Here is a 6,243-nt window from a genome sequence, read left to right on the forward strand (position 1 = left end):
AGTCCATTTAAGAGGAAAATGTATATCAATATTGCCAACTGCCACCATTGAACATACATACATAATATGATAGGCTGACATACTTCTGTAGGCAAGTGATGTAAGAGCCACTAAAATTATGGTAATCTTGATCTATGGTAAGGAACTGTGAGGCCTTGTTCATTCATTTACTGGGCATGTTTACAAATGACTTCTTCAGGACCAGTTTGGCTTTACCCCTGAGTACTTACTTACCATTTTGTAATCAGGGGCCACCCTTGGATAGATCCTCAAGTTTCTCCAGACCAAGAGACTGTTAGAATTGTAGAGAGCTGTTTGACTTTGAGGTCCTTTCGTCCATTGTGAATACCAGCTCTTTCCTGCTGCTTAGCTGGCACATACCTCCTCCGCAGCTGAAAATTACTGTCTCAGCCAGTACAGACTGTTTTATAGAACACCGTAGATTGGATGGCTTTAGCAACACAGATTTATTTTTCACAGCTCTGGAGACAAGGAAGTCCAAGGTTTAGGTGTCTGGAGGTCAGGCTAGTGCCACACCTACCAGTTGACAGACACCTGTCTTTTAGTTGTGTGTTCACGTGATGATGAGAAATCATCTTGGGTTTCTTCTTACACAGACACTGATCTTCATTTTAAGGTTTGCACCTTCCTGACTGAGTTACATCTACAGGTCTCATTTTCTATTACTGTTACATTAAGAATTCAGATTTCAATATATGAATTTTGGGAGATGTTCATAGCCTAGTCTTATATCAGGTCTTTGCTAAAGAATAAGGCAAGGCAGATGAACAAATGACTGTCAAAAATCTTACTAGAGATAAATGAATAAATTTATGGAACACCCTCAGGTGGTGTGTTCTTCCACATTGGTGGTTTCGGTTATTTTTGCCCTACAGATTTGTCTAAGAATCCAATAAATCTTCATAAGCACAGATCTGGAAAGCTCAGATATGCACAAATGCAGCCAAACTTTGCACTTATTTTTTTGTGTGCAAATACTCTTTTCATGGAGATGTGTTGCCATGATTTCAGTGACTTTTATGCATACGTATGAGTGAGTAAACCCTTTAGAACTTAGGCCACTTTTCCTTCTTCCAGTGGAATTGTTTGCTGTCCCAACCTGCAGGATGTCAACCTGGGGCAAGAGAGTCAGGAATAGGGAATGGGGGACAAGAAAGAATGACCACAAGATAGGATTCTGATCAAGTGGCAAACTTGTTTCTTTTCTTGAGCTGAGGTTCTAAGGAGCTGCTATGTAAAGGTTAACTATGTGGCCTTCCAAGCATGGCCTAGGATCTCATGCCAAGCCCTGAGATTTGGCTCCCAACATATTCCCCCTTCCTTGTATAAAAAGAAGTGGCCAAATTTTTCAGCAGAGGGGGATAGAGGCCTGGCCCCCAATTGGAGAATCTATGGTGACTTTTATAAAGGACATTTTTCTCTGACCTCGGGGACGGCTTCTCGGAGCCATCTGAAAGGCAGGACCATCAGGATGCCTTTTGTGGGGATGGAGAAGCTTTAGGACATTGACCCCATTATGCTCAGGCATATTCCTCAGAAGAGGAGGTCTCCTTGCAGTACCATCCAGGTATGCACCTCTGAAGCTGGCTGTGGGGAAGTGGGTTAGTACAGGCTTAGTGGCAGAATCCACTTGTTGCTTGACAAAGGCCACAAGTTGATTAAAGGCCCAAGGGCTGAAGGAAAATAATAAGGGGAGCCCTATCAAAGGTCCAAGGAGGGAAGGGAGGAGGGTGGTTAACCATGGGGAAGTAGTAGGAATGGGTAGAAGGAAGCAAAAAGGAGTAACCGGAGGTTATTTTCCCATACGAGGGAAGCCAGCCAAGCCAATTGTTGAGTTTGTGTCATTAAGGTCATTTTCAGGGGACATGTAGAATGGGTTGATCTGGACATTGGACAGCATTGTCAGACACAGGACTGTCAGCATGTGTTCAGACATACAGCCATCTTCTCCTGACATTGAAGTTACATCACAACATAACCATATTGAAAACACTGTACTTGCTGTAGTGCTAGAAACCAAAACTGTAGCAGCAGAAATAATTACTGAAGTGGAAATTCCAGCACTTAATAAATATCCCACAAAATACCCCAAAACAAAGAAGCACTTGGTCAATGAATGGTTAAGTGATAAGAATGAGAAGACAGGAAAACCTTCAGACAGCTTTCAGAAAGGCCCTGCGCATAACTACCGATCTAGAGGTGTTAGCTACACAGCTCAATTCTTTGCCAGGTCTCACAACCCCCATGTATACTCTATTCCTAAGCATTATATTAGATTTACATCACCATTCCTTTTGGAAAAAAAAGAAGAAAAGAAACTACTGAAAACATTTCTGGCTCATGCAAAAAGTGGAAGTGGAAACACCAAGAGCAGCGATTTGGACAGGGATTTTTTTCAGGCCCAAAAGTCTCATAATAGGAGTCCCTCTTGACATCCACATCTCCTCCCCCTCCTGCATTGTAGAGCCAGCTTAGTATCATTGTCAACCCTAACCTCCCTAATTCCATGACCTCACTTGCAATTTCCCAGCATTCCCCAGGAATCAACAAGAAGAATGTTGAACTCTCCCCCACCATTGGCCACTGTAATAGTGGACGAACTGGCAGTTTTAAACATAATAGCATTAAGAACATTGTGTGAAGCTTTTTTTCTTTTACTCTTCAAACCAACCTTACATGGGCTTCTCACTAGTGACCTTTCCCTAACCTGGCCCATCCCACATTGTATGTTGCACTTCATGTCTTATGAAACCATCTGGTCTGCCATTTTGTCAGATGATCAACTCTTGGAAGCAGTTGCCAACTCTAGCCCATTTCTTCTCTTTTCTTTTCTTTTTTTAGTTACAAATATGGTATGGAACATTTTCTACTTTATTTCAATACAATTTTCAACATACAGTCCACTATTTTTTCCCCAAGATATCTGAAAACTTAAAACAAAATTCCTATGGACTACTTGGAAACAGTAAATTTTAAGTAAAATGTTTACATTCTTACTTGAAAACAAAAATCAGGTTTAAAAAAATTGAGTGTCAAGTTGTGCTCTCTGTTGCAATCTTGATACTATTCCTTTTCTTCTTTGCATCTGTCCTTCTTTTCTTCATTATTTTCCATGGTCTCTTCTTCATCTTCAACAATCCCATCCCCTTGGTATTTGTCATGAGTCCATTTTGGACTGCTACCTGATTTTTTGAAATTAAAGCGCCCTCTGCCACGTTGAAAAGTACCACCACCTCTTCCTCTTTTGGCCCAATAATCCACACCATCATCTCTGTCATCATGCAAGAAGTACTTCTTGCTCTTTGGGGTATATTCTGGATCCCATACCTCTTCCTTCAGTCTCTTTTGAAAAGTGGTATTTGAGTTGTTTGGACCAGTATTTGTCGCAGTAAAAACTCCTCTGGCTCTTCCTCTGCCTCTAATTCAAAAAAAGATTCCTCGAGGTCTGCTAACTCCTGAAAATCCCAAGTAGTCTTTCATCTCATGATGAGCTTTAAACTTTTCTTCTCTTTCTTTCTTACTCTCTTTTTCTTCTGGAGAACTCGGTGAGGAAGATGATGCTGAAGAAGGAGATGATCGAGAATGGTCTTGCTCTCTATCTTTATGTTTGCTGTCATCTTTATAAGATTTGTATTCCTTGTAATCTTTTGGAGTTTTTTTCTTGCTTTCTTGATCCACTAGATTCCCTGGAGCCCTTGGAATCCACCCCCCCCCATTCTTTACTTCTTTCTTTATGGTGATGATCAATGTCATGCCGAAGATCAGCTGAATCATCACACCTTAATTTTTTTTATCCCCCTTCTGATTTTCTTCTCTAAAAACTCTCTCTTCTCCTGCTAAATGGGTATGCTTCCTCAGAGCACTTGGAGAGATGTAAATCCTCCTGTGTATCTCAGGACTCTTTTGCTGGGTACTATGTTCTTCAGTGACTTTCTGGTATGAAGTAAACTGCTATTTAGGGTTACTGCAGGTGATTTGAAGTATAACTCTTTAACAATATGAACCAAGGATACAATGTGTTGTATAAATGACTCTGAAGTGCTTTTGCTGGCCTGAGGCAACTTGATCCTCAAAGATGGATCGGAATTATTGTTCCTTCTTGACAGAATGGACAAGCATACTAGCAAGTAGCCTGTCTTTAGTCAAGGAGGCTGGCCTGTTAGGATCATCAAGAGGAACAGGTGCCATTTTGAGTTTGACTTCAGGACGATGAGAATCACTGGCTATCATTTTGATCCTAAGAGGGCTCTCCTCTCTGAAGATAGACTTTTCTTGTGCATCTAGATTCTTGTGTGTGTGTGTGTGGGGGGGAAGCTGTAATCAAAGAGGTCTTTGAGCTTTTCAGACTTTACCTGCTTAGGTGACTGTGTTTCTTTCTTTACTGTTATTCTTTCAGAACCTTTGTCCTCTTACTTGTGCTTATCTTTTGCAGTGCTAGGCCTTTCCACTATGTATCCAGTCTCTTTCAGTTTATAATTTTTTTCTTCTCTAAATCCACCACTTTCTCTATTGCCTTTTAGTGAAACTTTGGACTTATATTTGGGTCCTTCCTCCTCAGTATTCCGGTGAGATGAAGTAGCAAAGCTTTTCCCCTGATCTGTCAGGACCGATTTCCTCAACTGACTATAATCCTCTTGTCTCCTCTGTATCATCCCCTTCTGAACTGTTAAACTTTTGTTTTCCAGACTCTTTATCACTGAAGTAATCTAGAACTTCCTGGTCTTCCCAATCTTCCTCTGCCCTGCCTTTCTCTGATCCTTTCTCCTTGGGGTCCTCTTTATCCCTGGGATTACCCCTATCAAGCAGGAACACTCTAGACTCTTCATCTGTGAACCTTTTTTAAAACTTTGCTGTCTTTGCTGTTTCCTGATCTCCTCCATCAGGATAAAAAGAGGACCGCCCCCTAGATTCCTCTCTTGGAGCATTCTGTGGTGCAACTGTCTTTGCAGGGCTTCTTCGTGAGTGGATATGATGAATCTGACTATTCTAGGAAGGAGTGTATCGACTAGACCCATTTCCAACAGAACCAGATCCAGACCTTTCAGGACTGTGCTGAATGGAATGTGAATGCTGAGAAGGGGTGTTTTTGGCAGAGTAGACTGTACTAAGCATGGGGGCATCTGAGCAAGATGAATTCTGACTGGGTGGTATAGCAATAGGTAAAGGACTATGAGGTGATCTTGGACTATTATCATAGGCTGAAAGGCCAGGCCAGATATCACCAGATGTGGAAGATTTATTAAACTCATCAATAGACTCAGATGGGTCATGTTCAAATGTATCCTTTGGTTCCTCCTGTGATTTGCTTTTTAAAGGACTCTCTTCTTGGGGTTCCCCTTCAGCTTTTTTGGTTTGTTTTTCCTGAGACCCTCGTCTTTTAGAGACAGGAGATTTGCTATATGGAGATGAAGAACGAGATGATGATCTTGGAGACCTAGAGGATCTGTATGATAAATGGGATCTGCTTCGGGATCTTTGAGAAGAAACAGATCTTCTTTTTGGACTCCTGGAACATGACCGACCTCGTCTAGGACTCCTAGAATGCCTTCTATTCCAGACAGGTCTATAGCCACCTCGATGGTATCTACCTCCTCCTTCTTGATAATACCCTCTACCCCGTCCTCTGTACCATAAGACCGTCTCATTCCTCTATTATTCCTATAATCTCAACGATAATCTCTAGAATACAATCTCTACTATGAGACCTTGAATATGTCCTGGAACCAGACCTAGAACTGTATCTCTTCTTTCTAGAATGTGATCTTGATCTTGACCTAGAACTAGACTGTGATCTAGACTTTGATCTTGAAGAATGTGATCTAGAATTAGAGCGGCCCATTTCTTCTTTCCTTGGGCTTTATGCAGGATCCAGAAGTCAGTGATGTCTTTAAGATACTGCCAAGATTCTTTCTGACACGCCAAAGTACGGTTCCCGGGATCTGTCTCCATCGTGACTACACAGTGGCCATTTCCCGACTCCAGAAGGAAAGGCAAAAAAACCACCCCTTTTCTTTAATGGTTCCTTCCTGGGGGAACCATGGACAAAGATCCCTGATAAAGAGGAAGAACTTTTTTGTTTGTTTCTTTCTTTGTAACCTGAGTTTCTTGAGCCTTGAGGGATTCTTTGATACCAGAAAGATGTAAATCTTCCTTGCTAATTTTATCAATTGTTTTTCTTAACCCAAGTTCCCTGCATCTTGAGGGATTCTGTGATCCCAGAAA

General features: G+C 41.5%; 1 pseudogene; it reads right to left on the reverse strand.

Annotated features, from left to right (window-relative positions):
• Positions 1 to 3,014: 3,014 nt before the first annotated feature.
• LOC113836211 lies at positions 3,015 to 5,890 on the reverse strand (annotated as a pseudogene).
• Positions 5,891 to 6,243: the final 353 nt, after the last annotated feature.

The sequence above is a fragment of the Cricetulus griseus genome, chromosome 5, assembly GCF_003668045.3.
Source record: "Cricetulus griseus strain 17A/GY chromosome 5, alternate assembly CriGri-PICRH-1.0, whole genome shotgun sequence".
NCBI lineage: Eukaryota > Metazoa > Chordata > Mammalia > Rodentia > Cricetidae > Cricetulus > Cricetulus griseus.